Raw genomic sequence first — 19,015 nt, forward strand, 5'->3', positions numbered from 1 at the left:
TGTCAACGTCATCTTAGTTCAGTTCATTAGAGCGCGGCTTCATTATCTAAAGGTTTTGGGTTCGAATCGTGGTGGTAGATGTCTTCTTTTTTTTTTTTTTTTTTCGATTTTTAAAGGTTTAATATTGGAACAGGGTTATTTAAGCCATTTTTCAGATTTTTTAAAGAAGTTTTTTTTCCATCATATTTGCGTTTTTTTGTTTTTGTTTTTCCGATTTTTACATTTAACATCGTTCGTTTGCCTTACGTTAGTTTTTTTTTCGATTTTTTGAAGTTTTAACATTTATTTTATATAAAATATTAAATAATTTACTATTTAATATTTAAAAATATTTACTTCGCTTATTCTTATTTTTTTATTACCCCTCCCCCTCCCTTGCCCGAGCACACACACCTTTAAACACCCGGGCAATGCCGGGTACCCCTCCTAGTATATATAGAAGTGAACGTGTCTGTGTACATTTCCGTACGCAATAACTGTCAATTTTAAGTCTACAGACTCGAAATTTGATATACAGCGTACTGAGATTTGGGAAAATTTTTGTGATCGATTTTTGGCCAGAAATTTGGCTGTTAAGGAGTCAAAGTTCAATGATTTGACCTTTGAGAACTCTACCAAACTCCTCCGACAATTTTGGGTCTAAACACTTGACATTTTGGATATAGGTTTCTTGGACATAGATCTAACTTAATAATTTAATTTGAGCCCAAAACAATAAATGTTAAGGGGGTCATAATAGAGGTCAAAGTTAAAAAAAAATTGACCTTTTTTTTTTTTGCTCAACATACACCTCCAAACACCCGGGCAATACAGGGCTGAAATGCTAGTATATATATAATCAAGATTCAAGTCTGTAGACCAAAAATTAACAGAGCAGTTTGGTAGAGACCGTTCCTTAGAAAGACAAGATGTATATAAATTAATCTCGATTTTTTCCTCTTGCTACAACAGTTTCAATAGGAAATCAATCACTTTTAAAACAAATCTTTCGCTCTCACCACTTACAGCATTTCATAAAGCGTGTTTCATGAAACTATGCATATATATTCTCACAAAGAGAGTAGCAAACACTTTTACTCTCTGTCCACTAGATCCTTCCACTCACCCCATATCACCACCAGAAATTTTTTTTGTTGGCATCATTATTTCTACAGCTTCTCAGATGTACACGTGTTCAGATTTAATATAAACGTAGGTACTTATATATAAGTCATTTGCATTAAACAGACCATTTCATAATAATTATATTTATTTAAGCTATTACAAAAAAAAAAAAAATTCGACTATAAAAAGATAACAATATATAGAATGATTTTTGTACTTAAAATACTCCATACCATCATGACTCCTCAATTCTTTTTCTCAACTATACAAAGGACCACATCAGTGGTAAATAAACGGACCAAATTAAATTACCATTTGATTTGGAAAGTAAACAATTGTCATTTGTGTTTGAGGGATGCACAAAAAACAAAACAGGCAATTATTAGCTGGAAGAAGGAGGTTTTCAGCCCCACCCAATGGTACATAAAATAGAAGGGCGTGTTAAACTCATAGCACTTGTGCACCCTTTACATACATACCCAACAAGCAGCAAAATCCCACCCCTATATATTAGAGATCCCCAGATGCCAGAAAGCCTTTTACTCTAATAGTTTCTTCCCTGGGATCTCTAGACTTTAACATTCTCTCCTTGTTTCTTGCTTCCCTGACTCTGTACTTACCTGCAAAAGTTTAAATGCAATGTGAACAGATATCTCCCTGCTCAACTCCCCACATTCCCCTGTTAGACACGATCTCAAAAATAAAAGCTCCAAGTAGTAACATGCCTTGTTTTGAGGGTTAGGGTTAGGGGTTAAAAAGAGTAAAAAAAAAAATCTTTTTGTGTTTTTCGCGTCTTCATTTGTAAACCAGCCTTTTGCATGTACTCTCATTCTATCAAAGAATCAAGATGTGATCTTGTCATCGTAGAGCAATGCAAACAACTACAGAACGAAAATGAAAAAAGCAAGAATGCTAGTCAAAGAGTATACAAAGCAAGTAACTGTTCATCATCTCAAAAATAAAGATTCAACAAAGTGATATAGGCTGGTAAATACGATATTCGCGAGGCAAGACAAACATGAAAATCGATTGAAAATGGTGGAGCAATTATCTGAACCGATCGCAGGCTTGAAAAGATCCAATCTAAACGCAGCTATAACGGCAATCAAAGATTCTTATTAGTCGAATGGCAGCTGCTTTTAAGTAGCAATTAGAATGATGGAGTCAGTCATAAAAGCTAGTAATGGATAAAAAATTTAAAAAAAATCTACACTATTTCCGACTTTATAAAGTCAAGAAAAAAAAATTGGATAAAAAGAAATAGATTTTTTTTCCTTTCGTTCGCTCAGTCTTGGCTTATGGACATTTATAATTTTAAAGAGATTTTAATTCAAATTCGTACTCGTAGAAATCGTGAAATTCTATTCCATACACAATCTGTTTAGTAACGAGTCTTGAAAAAAAAAAATAAATAAATAAAAAAAATGCTAAAGAAATGCTAAAAAAATGCTTAAAAAAAAAAAAAAAAAAAAAAAAAGGTGTTACACCTGAAAGACAATTGAGCAATACAGTTTGTTTTCCAGAATTCAACCAAGTAATCTATGATTACTAAAAGTGTGTTACATAATAGCAGGACTTTATAGTCAAGGAGCTGAGTTCTCATTTTTCATGCAGCAATGGGGAGAAAAAAAAAACTACAGAGACTTATCTACTACTAACAGGGAGACCACACGTTGCCCGGGATTGAATGATGATCAACGAATGTTTCACACTACCATACTTTCAATCAAATCAATTGATTGGCTGCTCTAATCAGGGACCCATCGCGGTGCACCAGGAAGTAGCTTCACATGCCTCCCTACAGTAACTTAGTCCACAATACATCGTAGTATACATTGCACTGTACAGAGCCTACTGTTGACTTTATAAAATTATTTTTATGTATAATGATTTGAATTAAACTTTAAAATGCAAAGTTCAAGTATTATGATTCAGTTGTGCTCTAAACAGAAGCATTCATTTCGGACGTGTCTGCCATATCAAAGAATCTACTGTTGATTTTTATATGCCTGACCTTTCTGCTTGTGCGGTGATAATGGCTTGAATCATGGTTCAATTGTGCTTTAATCAGAAACACTTATTTCAAACACGCTCTTGTCACATCAGAGAACCTACCGTCGATTTTATATGTCGGACATTATGAGTTGTGTGGTAATAAAACTTCTCAAATGCCCTTGTGATTTAGGGCTGTGTAAGGTGTTAATTCTGGTCAAAATCGCCTGTTCCTTTTTTTCTTCGGATTATTTCAATTATTAATGACAATCTGATACAAAACCTACCTAAGAACGCTGCTAGATATATAAAGTACTTTCTGTGAAATTTCATAAAAAATCAGTCCAACCGTTTTCGAGTTCATAGGGAACGAACTCGCACACACAAAGTTCCTATGATATAATAGTAGAGATTATATAAAAGGAACTGAACTTTGTGTGAGTTTGTTCCCTATGAAGTCTGAAACGACTCTGACGATATGTTTTATTTATTTTATTTTTAATTTCACACAAAGGTACTTAATGTGTCCGGAAATGTTTTTATGCAGGTCTTGTATGGAACACTATTTTTGTTTTATGAATGGTGCTGTGTTTTTGGAAGGCCTCCCAACCCAGTCTGATTCTGTGTTTCAATGTCATCCCATGATCACTGGAGAAAGTCAGTTTCTGCCCTAAATAAATGAATTGGGTGATTTGTTTGATGGGTTTACTGTGAATAGACTTGCCAAAGCGGTTTTTCTATAGGTGGATCAATGCTCTCCTACGCTCATGATATCGCTCTTGTTAATGAATGCACATATAAACTTCGAGTTTTTGTTTATGTATTAGCAAAGAATGCAAATGAAATAGGATCAGAAATAAACCTAAAGAAACCAAAATGTATGTCTACAATTAAATCACAGTCTAACCTAAAAACATAATAATATCAATAGAATTCGAAGTAGAAAAATTCCAGGGAAACCAATGCCAACAATAAAACTATCTGACTCCTCTATATATATAAAAGCGAAAATGTATGTATGTATGTGTGCTCGCTTTTTCTGTATGTCAACAAAAGGCTTTTTTCATAGAAGCGGTCGTTCGCTTCACAACTTTTTAAAACTTTTTATATCACATATAAATCGTAATATCTCACAGTTAACAACGAAGCTCGCCTGTCTATTTAATTTTCTCGATTTCGGGAAGATAAATATTCAATATTTGTCGCTCACCGCATGTGGGTTAGTCTTTTGCCTATAACATCTTGGGGGGGGGGCGTTCAGCAGTAAATGAATACTATCCCGCAGTCAAACTTGACCTCATTAACTCATTAAAACGGGCACCTGCCAAATCCAAGTAATTAAATAAATTCAAACGTGTTTCCCCGTAGGATCTCGTGGTGCGGCAATGGTTAACGTCGCACGTTTTTTTTTTTTTTTTCACACTTTAATTTACAACTTTGCCTCAACGGTTCGGGTTCGATCCTCATACTTACTTTTTTTTAACCCTCCCTCCACACCTCCAAACACCTGGGCAACGCCGGGCATCCCTCGCGAGTACAAAATAAATGAATGAATGTTGGCCGGCTTTTTAACATGGCTGTGCCGTCAATGCTTGACAGTTTTAAAACTTTTACCTAGCACACTTCTTTTTGTAGTGAATATCAACTAACACAGAATCCAAATACGCCTTTTGTATCTATCGTAACAAAATGTTCAAATCCAATGTAAACAAGTTCCTGTCAAGCCATCCTCATAAATAATCAAATTCTAACCCATTAATGGTTACTACACTATCACCATTAATTCATTAAATCTTATCCTCGAGTGGCTTTTGAGCCTTGATAAGTGGCGATTCCCAAGTAAAAGAAATAGAGAAAGACAGACGTTTTTTTTCTCTCACATATAATTATCAATTTCATATCATTAATAACTGGCAGCGTTTGTTGATTAAGAGTTATCTCCCCCTCCATTTTTTTTTTTTTTTTGTGGTCATTCTGAACATAAAAGATTGGTAATTGATAGGTGTGAGAGTTGACAAGTTTGAACGATTGTTACAAAGAAAACCATTTTATTAAATTCTCTTGTTGCGCCCCCCCCACCCAACCCATTTATCTATCCTCAGGGTTTGCTTGTTAACAATTTAGACATTTTTTCCAGATAAATATATGCGTGTTTGTCATGTCACAGACAGTTGTAGACATTTTCTCTTTGTTGCTAATCACGACATGTCCCTAAACAAAATAAATTCAGACGAAAACACAGTAAATAAAACGAAATATTCAAATCAAGTTTTCAGGAAATACTTCATCTTCTAAAGAAATCAAATATACAGATATTCACTTTATAAGGGCGCCTCAAATGGCGTGTTTCTGTTGATCATGCGATTTTTATCATACGTTTCAGTACCTTTCTATATTTTATTATGAGCACCAATCGATTATCTCCCCTTGTAAAACTTTAACAATTAACGAATGGTTTTGTCATTTAAAATACTAAAGTAAACTAGACATTAAGAGTTGGAAATCTATAAAATAATACTAGCCGAAATAGTTCTAAAAGGGCCATAGCTCCTATTAAACTATCTCTTCTCATACTATCTGTGTATTTGGTCGGGCTCCTTGTCTGGACCAATGTGACTCTCTCCTGATTTCCCTGTCTTCCATTAGCTGCCTCAGATCTTCGCAAATACCAACGCCATGCCATAGTGCATGGCGACAGTCCAGGATTGCTTCTTATGCTATACCGTCGGATGAAAGAGACTCATATTTCAGACCTAAACTGTGGCAGAATGAGAATATAGTCTCTGGTAATCTGGTAGGGCCACCTATGGTGAGCAAAATCTGAACTGGTAATGGGGCTCGGGAGATGCCTTGGGGAGCAGCATGACAGTGGCATGCTTTGGCAGAAGATCTAAAGAACCAGTCAATGACAGGGCATAAAAGTCGCTGAGCAGAAGAACAATCATTGATCAACGGTCAGGGTCAACCAGTCGAGTTGAGAGACTACTGGGTTTCACTTGTAGATGTAGCTCACACAGGTGATGATATCCGAGCTATCGAAAGATTCAATGTGACTCATACCACACTTCATTTTCTCTCCTCGGTCAGTGAGGGAGAAATACTTCCAGACTGAGGCAAGTTTTATTTTCATTCGAATACAAAGTGCTCTTATATGGGCGAGCGGGATCTTCCCTACATTAAAACTCGACCTTGTGTCTAACATTGTCCTCGTGAGGATGAAACTAAATAAAGAATTGCCTGCATTAAATCGTGAGCGGGAGGGGGGGAGAAGAAGAAGAAGAAGAAAGAAAATCCTTTGTTCACAAATGATCATGATAATAAAATGTCTGTTCCTATGGTGGGCGGTGAGACTCTATTGTAGCACTTAGCGGAAACTATATCAGAGATATATTCTAAAATAATATCTACTCCTTAAGAATTAGTTGACATGATAAAATAATATTAAGGGTTGAATATATTCTTTTGTGATATTTATTCTTTACGGGTTAGAGTTAGCACTACATGTAAAGTAACTTTAAAACTATAAGACTTTTGAACCATTTATTAAAAGATGCAAAAGGTATCACTTTTTTCAAGAATATTGGCATCGTGACAAGTGTAGGTTTTACCAATCTTAGAATTCTTCACAATGCACTGCAGATTATTCCAAAGAAGAATAGCGCTCATGTCTTTCTAGCCAAAAAAAAATAAGTCAGCTGAACAACAAAGAAAAGATTAAAATAGATTTTTTTATTATGATCATTTCATTATATTCTTGTCTGTTTAACATTAAAATGAAATATCAGATAAGATAAGAAAGTCTTACGAGAACATTAGTCCTAAAAACTTGAAAATATAAAATGAATTTTACTGAGTGTTACAGAAAATAGAAGACATAACTAAGGGATTATGTTCTATATGTGTAAATGAGCTTGCGGTGATTGAATCGCAAAGTGAATTCTATGAACGATAAAACGTAACAAAACTGCTAACACTGGATTAGTAGCAGTAACAGCCATATGCAAATGACCAAGCCGGATGGGTCGAACAAAGTTAAGATTGGATGGGAGAGTCCAACAGCACGTACCCAGCAAAATCAGAAGTGGGACATATTGAGCAACAGACGTTCTTACCAATACATATGGGTCTTAAATAACTGACTATATCCTTAAAAACCCGTCGTGTGCAGCGAACTTTGGCATGGACTACTTTTCAGTTCTAAGTTGTGCTCACTCCACATATCAACGACTGAGGATCGAAAAGGCATATATGATATTGGCGACTATTCACATTCGGTTGAGGAGGCCTCCTCTCTGCAAACAGAGGGAATGTGTCTTAGGTTTGAGCGTGATTAACCTCTACGATCTTCGAGAAAAATATAATGCCGCTTTATTTTAATTACAAAGGCTGGGTCGAATGAAGTTAAGATTGGATGGGAGAGTCCAACAGCATGTACCCAGCAAAATCAGAAATGGGATATATTGAGCAACAGACGTTCTTACTAATACATACGTGTCTTCAATAACTGACCACATCTTTAAAACCTCACCATGGGCAGCGAACTTCGGCATGGACGACTTCTCAATTCTGAGTCGTGCTCACTCCACATATCAAAGATCGAGGACAGAAAAGATATATAAGATCTAAATCCTTCCAAAAGTAACACATACATGCGAATGTAATAAGTTAGTGCAACATTGGGTACCCTTATAAGACCAGCTGAACAACAAAAAAAAAAAAGAAAAAAAGGATTAAAGCCTTAAAGTGAAACATCATTTGCCTAAAAATAGATTAGAAAGTCTTATGAAAACATTGGTCCTTATTTGAAAAACTTGAAAATATAATATTAATCAATTGTACTTGGTGTGTGTTAAAAAAAAAATGGAAGACATTACTAAAGGATTATCTGTCTATAAAAGTGTGTGTGTATGTGTGTGTGAGAGAGAGAGAGGGAGAGGACACTTCTCAAATTATATACTCAACAAAGTTTTAATCCACAAACTTGAAATTTTGTATATATGATATTCAGATATGTGGAACACTTTTAAATCCATTTTCGCCTGGAAAAAAAGTGCTGCTAAGGGGTAAAAATTGAAAGAATGATACGTGGGAGTCTGTTGGCTAACTGTTTCATGAATGCACATACGTGAATAATTCACATTACAGATTACTTATGCTAAAAATAAGTAATTTGAAAACACATTTTAAATGTTGTGTCAAGCTGGTCTAATGGTTATCATACTTCACTCACTGTCTTCAGTTTTTTTGGTTTTAATCTCAGCTCGAGTATTTTTTATTTATTTTTTTTACTAACCAGAAGTTAACAGTTTAGGAAAAAACATAATACTCACATGAACATGTCTCAGTTTCTGTATTAATTAAAATATATTTATGTAGATTTTATGACTGGGCAAGGCCGAGCAGCCTGCTAGTATATATATATATATATATGTATATATATATATATATGTATTATCGCCTATAAAACATCATTTACCTTCCTATTAAATGACAGTGAAACATTGTTTTCTTCTTAAGTCTAAATGTACGAGGGGCGTACAATAAATAATGCCCCTGACCCACTTCCAGTTGTCTGATCTAGCTGAAATTCTGCATGTGCAATGATTTATATCTCTAGGGGTTATGTGGCAAATTACAGCTCTGGACTAATTGTGGTTTCTGTTTTACAGGTGTTTGAACTGAGTCAGGTGTGAAATGGAGCCTGTGGAATGTCGAGCAGTGATCCGATTTTTGTATTTGAAAGGACGCACACCACAGGAGACTTTTGATGAAATGAAAGAAACTTATGGTGATAATGCCCCATCATATGAGCTTGTAAAATGCTGGCATCGTGAATTCAAACATGGCCGGAAGTCTGTGGAAACAGCTCCCAGACCTGGTCACCCCCTTCTGCCATTGATGAGGCATCTGTCCGTCAAGTTGAGACTGCCATTTTGGAAGATCAGCGTATTACTATTCGCCAAATAGCCCAAGATGTCAAGATTAGTAAAGGGTCTGTGGAAACTATCATTCATGACCATTTGCATATGCATAAGGTGTCTGCCAGATGGATTCCCAGGTTGCTCACACCATTCCAGAAGCAAGAACGCGTCGAGTGCTCGAGGATGAATTTGGAGATGTGCCAAGAAGATGAGTCAAAGTTTTTCAAAAGACTGATTGCACAGGATGAAAACTGGGTCCATTACTATGATCCAGAGACCAAAGCCCAGTCAATGCAGTGGAAGCACTTGGACTCATCACCTCCAAAGAAGGCAAGGGTGCAGCCCTCCGCTGGCAAGGTCATGCTCACAGTCTTTTGGGACCAGGAGGGAGTAGTGATGACAGATTTCCTGGCAAAGGGTACCACAATTACAGGAGCCTATTATGCTTCACGTTTGAGGAAATTAAGGGACGCTATCAAAATCAAGAGGCAGGGCAAGATCAGCAAAGGTACCCTCCGGTCCACAACTCGCATGTCGCCAGATCAGAAGCATGGGCGTGTGATTATGAAATCCTTCCCATCCTCCCTACTCTCCTGACCTTGCACTCTCTGACTTTCACCTCTTCCCAACCATGAAGTTGTTTTTGAAAGAGAAGCGTTTCTCAGATGATGCAGCCTTGATTTCTGAAGTCACGTCGTGGTTGGAGGACCAACCTGGGGTGTTCTACAAAAACGGTCTCCAGAGCTGCATCAAACGGTGGGAGAAATGCATAAGTTTGGGTGGTTCCTATGTAGAAAAAGACTAATAACTGTGGCAAGTTTCGTTGCTCTACTGCTATGGGAAGTGGGTCAGGGGCATTACTTATTGCACGCCCACCGTATATGTGGTACATTAAACTATATATATATATATATAGTCCATGGTACTCCACTAAACTTATGCATACCTAACTTTGCATATATATATATATATATATATATATATATAACTTTATATAACTAAACAGACTAAAAAAACGGTAATAGAAACATATATATATATATATATATGAAATTCTCAACAAATTTTTTATCTACAGACTTGGAATTTGGTATATAGTGTATTCAGACATGTGGCAAACTTTTTAATCGGGTTTCTTCTGGAAAAAATGGCTGCTAAGGGGGGTCAAAATTAAGAAATTGGTCCGTAGGAATCTTTGGATTTTTGTCTGTTTACTGTTTGATGACTGCACATGCACGGATTGTTTACATTATGTTAAGGATAAACAGATTTGACAAAATGAGGAAAATCGTCTGCCTTAAACCACTAAACTAGTTCTAAAACAGATCCTTTGTTCGATAAAATGCATGCCCATTGGCTGATAGGAAGGGGCGCGGTGGATACTAGAAAGCTGACTGGCTAACTAAAATCCTCAACATATATAAAAACGAGAAACAACCACAGAATTCGCGCATAAGCTGACGAATCCTATAGTGGATGAAACGCCGAATATTCAGTGTAGCTTAATCGCCATATATATTTTATAAATTACTAACTAGCTCTACCTACGTATTGAGCACTTTTGAAGTAAATACTTAAAGTTTACGCATAAATCTATACTTTCGTATATTAATTTTATGAATGAAACATTGTTTTGTTCTTAAGGCTAAATGTATACATGGTACAGAAAACCTGCATGCAGTCCATGGTACGCCACTAAACTTATGTATATCTAACTTTGCATCAATAGAAATATTTTGCTGAAAAGAAAAAACATACAACTTTTTCTGTTTTCTTACGTGTGTGGCCTCTTCTAGTGAAGACACATCTCCAACTTTCACCCGACATACCAGCCATCTTCACAAATGCCGTCCAACACATGCCACTCCACATGTCGGTCATTGCTGCATCTTCACAAACTGTTGGATGCACTATGCCTCAAATTGTTAGTACAGTTTCGGTAACACAGTGAACATTTAATGAACCCGAAACTGAAAGATCAGCTTAATGTTTAAATAGCAATCAAATCGGTTCCGTCCTTTATCCGATTCCAATTATGAAAGGAAATAATGACTAATAAAAGCCATATGACTGTCGGCTCTCAAAGTTCAGAAATTTGAAAACTGAACAAGACCGGGTAACCAAGATGCCATTGTTCACATGGTGTAATAGAAAAATAATTATTAGCTACAGACATGTTCTAATGGAACTGTGGATTCGTTCCATTCATAGTTGAGTAAGGAGTGGGGGTAGGGTTGTGGTCAGAAAATTCTTGAATTATTCAAGTTATTAAAGAGCAGAGAAAATGTGGCAAAATTTCTTATTCACACTTCATAAGTTTGGAATAATATCAACCACTATTTCTTAATTAATCCTCTATGACTTGAATTATTTATTGTTAATTTTAATTAGTTTAATTGACACTATGATTGTCTAGGGAATAACCAATAACTAGTACAGAATTTAATATGATATGGAAACCATTAATTATAAACAATATATAATTGTCTGTGGGATGGGTATATATGCTGATGACACCACGCTCTATAACAGATACGACAGGAAAACAAATGAACACATATCTAAAGAAATGGCAGAAACACTAGAGAAAGACCTCCAATCTGTTGTGGAATGGGGACAAAAATGGATGGTCATATTCAATGCTACCAAGACTAAACTTGTTTCCTTCCATAACTACAAGAAACCTTCTCTACCACCAATAGCAATGGCCAAAGACACTTTATCTGAAAGCACATCTTTTAAACTCCTCGGCCTAACGTTCATGAGTTGGAACAATTACATTGAGAGCATTGTCAGGACCGCAGCGAAAAAGGTAGGTTCTCTCTATTGTGCTAGAAAACTACTAATGCTTGAAAGTATTCGGTACCTCTATAAGGCCACCATTCGCCCATGTATGGTGTATTGTTGTCATATTTGGGCCGGTGCATCTGCTACTAGTCTCACTCCTAGACAAGATTCAAAAGAGAGTCGCCAATCTAATAGGTCCTGAACTGTCATCCAAGCTTCAGCCTCTGTCCCATCAACGGAATGTAGCATCCCCCTGCCTGTTCTACAAGTACTTCAATGGTGAATGTTCCAAAGAACTGCAAGCACTCATACCCCCTCTACGTAAATACCCCCGACAAACCCGACAAGCAGCAAAATCCCACCCTTCACAGTTGAGATCCCTAGATGTAAGAGAGCCTTCTACTTCAGTAGTTTTTTCTCCAGAACCGCTAGACTTTGGAATTCCCTTCCAGGTTCCTGCTTCCCCAACAGTATTGACATGCAGAAGTTCAAGTGTAACGTAAACCGACATCTTGCTGCCCAACTCCCCAACTAGTACCCCTGTAGCCTGTGTCCCTATTTGTAGACCCCTACATCAAAGTGGCAATGTGCCTTGTTTATATATTTATATTTTATGTAATAAAAAATATATATATATATACAAGTAATAACTATAAACATTAATATATGTCTTCTTCCTAAGATTAAGGGTGGTGGTGTTTGATCAACACTGCTGGGGAGCCATGATGTAATATACTGTTTTGTTTTTAAATCCCCAAAACAGTGTTTCAACTGATGATCCCTTCAAAAATAAATTATAGGTACTATAGTAAATTCGAGAGCGAGCTGATGCAGTGATTGCAGGTGATTAAATAACTTACTGACTAGATGGTTTTCTAACGAATGATAAAAAATATTTTTTTGTATAGTTTTAAAGGTTGAAAACTTCAAAGACTATATATATATATATATATATATATATATATTGAGTAAAAATGGTTAAGGTTTATTTTAACACAACAAAATATTTTGAAATACCATATACCAATCAGTCAAACACATCTAAGTGTACACCTATTTAATGATCAGTTTATAATTAATATTTTGAATCATTCATTTGTAATTTTTATTGTCTTATTTTCTTATATATGTGCAATTGTTTTTTATAGTAATATCATTATTACTAGCCATGAGGGGGGGGCGCTTGGCCTTAAAATATACTTTTATATATTTTATGTCATGCAGATTACGTATTTATTATTGCAGAGCCAATTTTTTATTGAATATTATTTTCTACCCAATATATAGTACTGATTTCAAAAGATTTAATCAAAATAAATTGGGTGCCATCACAACATATTTCTGTACGTGTTATTCATCCATCCACCCAAACAAACATTTTACTCATTATAAACCATCCTTGGTAAATGATTACTATTTCCTGTTAGTTTCAGTGTTATGTGACCAGTAGTTTAGCAGTTTATCGGTTAAATATTTACACACACATACATCTATTGTTTTATTTACATACATTTTTTATTTGTAATTTTTAGCCTAATTTCTGATATATATATATATATATATATATATATATATATATATAATAGTTTTTTGATAGTAATGTTATTCTATATATTAATATGATAGCATGTGATATTTTCTGTGCCACATTTATATCTTTTTTCTTTCGAGTGACTGTCGTTTAATTGTTATAACCTTCGATTTCTTGTAATAAATAATTTTACCAAGAATTCTTCATAAGTTTTGGTTTCGCTTAGAGCTGAAAGAACGCAAGTCATCTATTTTTTTTTATAAATAATTTTTGGTTTCCCATTTACAACATTTCCACTACTCAGGGATAAGGGTTATTGCAAGTACATTACGTTAGTGTGGAGATTTGATGAAGTGTTTAATTAAGGGGGCGGTTCATTAGGAATTTGTTAACATTGGACTTGAAGACATCCAAGTTGTAGTCCGGAGGGAAGCAGGCAGACGGAACTTATGTTTACTATGCTATAATCACATTGACTAATGTAAACCCATTAACCCTTATCCTCGAGTGGCCTTCGGGCCTCGATAATAATGATTCCTGTGTAAAAAAAAAAAAAAATCTGAAATATATTTTTTCCAAGTGTAACTTGTATTACCCGAGTCTCACTGAATTTTAAAATCTCTGAACATTGCGAGACTGTCATACAACTTTTTATTTGCTGTCATTTCCTATCATAATTGGAATTGTCTAAATAAGGGAACCGTTGCAATGTTCATTAATTTAAACGTTGATTTTTTTTTTTTTTTTTTTAAATAATACTTATATGTAAAGAAGAAGTTTATAGGATATCTAAAAATAAACTCTGTTTCTAGATAGCATGATACTAGTGGTATAAAACTCCGTGGGATACGACATGGTGATTAGTTCAAATTGTAAATCTTTGGAGGGATGGAGGGAGAGAGAGAGAGAGAAAGATACAAAGTGACAAAAAGAGACAAAATATAGACGTGATGAGTGATGTTGGAAGTGATGATGATGGAAAGCGGCTGCTGTGCATTTCATCATTAGCGTCATCTGCTGTTTCTCATTCCATGCCGAAAGCAAGACGAACATCAGACAAGAACATCAAAGAATTCGCCCAGTTACCTCCCTTTTTTTTTTTCACCCTCTTTGTTCTCGTGAAAAATGCTATTGTACACTAATCAAGGGTCACTTTGTCAGATGTGGGCTTCGCTAGTGTCTGTTGTACTTTTTCAAGAAACATTTTTCTAACAACACCTCTGTCTGTATGCTACTACCAATCCGAAATTCTAAAAACAAGATCCAATCCAAATGATGCCAATCAGTTGAATCCAACACTAGTTGCATCGTCCTATTTACAGGGTGGAACGATAAATTTGTCACCCTAAATAAAACAGTACAGCTTTATTTTAAAAATTTATTGAAAAAAAAAACAAAACAAAAAAAAAACAATTCAGGTAACTTGATTATGTAGTAGAGCTGACATCTATTCAATGTAACCATCTTAAACCTCAGTCACCACCTCAATACTGGTCCAGAACTGGGAGCATGGCTTTTCTACAAGCGCCCGCGAGAGTTTGGTGAATATTCTGCAGATGGCGGCAATCAGGCTGGCTTTAGTTTGTGGGAGGTCATGTTGGTGATGTTCTCGATGTATGGCCAAACAGAATAGGTCCAGTGGGTTCAGGTTTGAGGAGAAGGAGAGGGACCAGTGAAGGTAGGGTACAAAGTTGTACCACTCCTTCTGAAGCCAAGCCTGAGTCTCTTTGGGCTTATGGGCCAGTGCAGAGTCCTGCTGCCACACCAAGGGTCTGCCAGTGGTCACCTGATTGCACCAAGGAATCATCACTCTTCTGCACATCAGGGTACACTTTGATGTTGACTTTCAAGCTGACTTCGAAGATGTGAGGTGACATGATGTGGCCCTCACTTGAAACCACACCAAAGACCATAACCCGACTGGAAACTTTTTTGAGCTGTACTCTCAAACATGGAACTGTCTGGATTTGCATTTTGAGAGCGCTGGCAATGGTCCTGTTGTCATAACTTGGATCGGTAGCGAGCATCAGTTGCTCATTGAACACTGTCACTTTCAGACATGATAAAAAGCCCCTATCACTATTGAGATTTGTACACAACTAGCCAACTAGTAGAAGGTTTGCAACAAAATAGAAAACTGGTTTTCATCAAATGGAAATGGAATAATGTCATCTTTTCTAAAGCGACAATGTTATCATTCAAGCTTGTATTTATGTTTCTGAAATTTTTGATAATTTGTATGATTTGGATTTTTCAGATGTATCTTGTCAAACTTAGAAATCGCCATGGTACAGGGTGGGGGCAGAGCGACTTGTTTATTTTCCAAATATTATTATTCCAAATAAGAAAGTTGCTCTGCCCCCCACCCAGTATTTCTCAAAAAGAGGTTGCATGCTCTTGTCTCAACAGGAAGGAGTGAGTAGAAATTCTAACTAATTTGCACTTATAATTTGAGTGTCGCTCGCACCGAAGATTAAACCTTAAACCTCCAAACAAGTATAAAATACAACTGAATTTTACCAAGTACTTAACTCACTATGCCATGAGTCCTGGCGGAGCACAAGATGCTATTCCAGTGAATTAAATATAATATTCTATTTATAATTTCGTGCAGATTCCCAAATTATGGTCCCTCCTCTCCAAACTTTCACGAAAAACACTCGTCTAGCCAAAATCACTATCAATAATTTTCCACACTCTTTATCTGTGCCTAAACCTAAATGTTGATTCCATGAACAAAGCTTCTTTCTTAGAACTGCATGCTTGTGGAACTCTCTTCCGATTGCCTGCTTTCCAGTTGACTACAATCTGATTGTCTTCAAGTCCAACGTAAACAAGTTCTTGATGAATCGCCCCCCCCTAAGTAATCCAATTTACAAAATTCCCACTACTTATGTTTACTATACTATAATCACATTGACTAATGTATACCCATTAACCCTTATCCTTGAGTGGTCTCCAAGCCTTGATAAGTGGTTATTCCTGTGTAAAAAATAAAAAATAAAAGATACACCTGAAAGTCAGAGGTTACATCGATCGAAACGCTGTGAAACTATCACCCAAGATGAGAACAGTAGATTGAAAAATACAAATAATATGGACATTTATGCGTTTTTCCATTTTGTTCCAAGTACAAGTTTGCCGTAAAAATGAATTCAGTGTTGCTATGTTTTACAGACATCCTGATATGCCAAGTAAAATACTGTGGTGATCAAAGTATAACAGATAAATACCCCCGACAAAACAAAAAAGTAGCAAAATCCCACCCCTTTACTGTAGAACTTCTCGGCAAAAAAGCTTTCTAGACTTTGACTGAAAGATTCCAGAGTTCGATAAGAGACACCTGAAGAAGGTCAGAGGTCACATCGGCTAAAACATTGTGTAAGATCTGGACAGTTTGCTTGTATAATCAAAATAATGCAAGTATTTCTATAATCTTCATTGGTCAATAGAAAATATACGCCTTAAGAAATGTTGCCAATGCGATGAAGAAATACACAAACCGGTAATACCTGGTGTTGTATTAGCCAGCTTTCTCCATGGGAAGAAGTTTACAGGGAATATCTTATTTACAAGCGGTCACCAGTCGTATATATATATATATATATATATATATATATACAGTGATGATCATATTTATTGGCACGGTAAAATAAAAGTTAAATTTTGTCTAATAAATTCTAAAAAAGGGATTAAATTAAAGAAAATAACAAAGTATATTATGTATTTTTAACTGGCCTTTCCGATGCAGCAATCGGATTTTAGAAAAAATAAATAACAAAGGAACAACAAACATAATTGCAAAAAACCCTTGTTCAAAATTATTGGCACGGCTTTGTTTTTCTTTTAGTATCAGTATAATATCAATCAATTTCCGGTTTACGTGCTTTCTGAACTTTTTTATAGCCATATTATGCTTGTTTAACGCTAATTCAGTGAATAATTTTTTTCAGATAATTTTTAGATAGCGATTTATTTAAACTATTATAAGTGACTAAATTATAATTTTCAATCGCCATGGTTAAAACTAAGGAACACAGCGAAGACGTCAGGAAGCTTGTTGTAGCATGCCATACCAATGGGGAGGGCTATGATAAGATTTCAAAGAAGCTAAACCTTCCCAAATCCACTGTTAGAGCCATAATAAACAAGTTCAAATCGCAAGGCCACGTTATGAGTTTAGAGGGTAGAGGGAGAAAAAGGATTCTTTCCCCAAGAGATGAACGGAAAATTGTTCGACAAGTAAAACAAAACCCAAGGATCTCTGTTGGGAGATTGTTGATGAACAGAGCACCTCTGGAGTGAATGTATCTCGACATACAGTTGGTAGAGTTTTGAAGAGAGCTGGTTTAAAAGCATGTCGTCCGAGAAAGACTCCCTTATTGAAGCCTATGCACCTGAAAGCAAGGCTAGCCTTTGCAAAACGTCATATTGATAAAGATGTTGCATTCTGGAAACGTGTTCTATGGACTGACGAAACGAAAATAGAGTTATTTGGCCATAATAAAGTGTCTTATATTTACAGAAAATCTGGCGAAGCTTTCCTGCCTAAGAACACCATACCCACAGTGAAGCACGGTGGAGGCAGTTTGATGTTTTTGGGATCCTTTGCTGCCTCTGGACCAGGGCGACTTGTTAAGGTCACAGGTAGCATAAAAAAGGAAGATTATGTTAAAATATTGGATGAAAACCTGAAAGACTCTGCTAAAGAGCTCTCACTTGGTCGTCGTTGGTGGTTCATGCAAGATAATGACCCAAAGCATTCGGCTAAACTGACTAAGAAATGGCTTGAGGACAATCATATTAATGTTTTGGAGTGGCCATCACAAAGCCCAGACCTTAATCCAATTGAAAATTTATGGAGAACATTAAAATTGAGGGTAATGCAAAGGAAGCCTAAGAATCTTATTCAATTGGAGGATTATTGTCAGGAAGAGTGGGCTAAAATTACTACTGAAGAGTGCAACAACTTGGTTGTAAACTATGAAAAGCGACTGAGGAAGGTAATCAAGGCCAAAGGCTATACAATTGATTATTAAATAAATCGTGCCAATAATTTTGAACAAGGGTTTTTTGCAATTATGTTTGTTGTTCCTTTGTTATTTATTTTTTCTAAAATCCGATTGCTGCATCGGAAAGGCCAGTTAAAAATACATAATATACTTTGTTATTTTCTTTAATTTAATCCCTTTTTTAGAATTTATTAGGACAAAATTTAACTTTTATTTTACCGTGCCAATAAATATGATCATCACTGTATATATATATATATTAGTGATGGGACGATTCCAATATTTTCCCCTGATTTCAATACAATTATCAATTCCGCGCTAAATAATTGATTCCGATACAATTACTGATTCCGATTGTTTATAAATCTCTAATTATTTAACTATAAAATTGTTATTCCCTCTGATTTTCGTAAAAACACATTAAATACGCAGATATTTTCCTATACGTCAAAATTACACTTGTGGAGGATGATCTATCGATTTTAGCTTTACTGGTATTTTAAAACCAATAAATATTTATTATTTTATCATTATTACCAGCAATGGAAGATTTTACTTTAAACAAAATCAAATAAAAAAGACGACTAAAAGAATCGATTTGGCATCGGTAAATAGGCATCACTAATATATATCATGGAAAAAGCGCCTAGCATTCCCAAATGGTTACC

At 35.7% G+C, this 19,015-nt stretch overlaps 1 protein-coding gene across 1 annotated transcript in view; it reads right to left on the reverse strand.

The window, feature by feature from the left end:
* Nucleotides 1-19,015, reverse strand: part of LOC145249496 (putative ATP-dependent RNA helicase DDX49) — a 619,310-nt gene that overhangs the window by 7,867 nt on the left and 592,428 nt on the right. The gene's annotated exons all lie outside the window — the stretch shown is intronic.

Source organism: Euprymna scolopes, chromosome 28 (genome assembly GCF_053919585.1).
Source record: "Euprymna scolopes isolate OS-2025 chromosome 28, ASM5391958v1, whole genome shotgun sequence".
NCBI classification, from domain to species: domain Eukaryota; kingdom Metazoa; phylum Mollusca; class Cephalopoda; order Sepiida; family Sepiolidae; genus Euprymna; species Euprymna scolopes.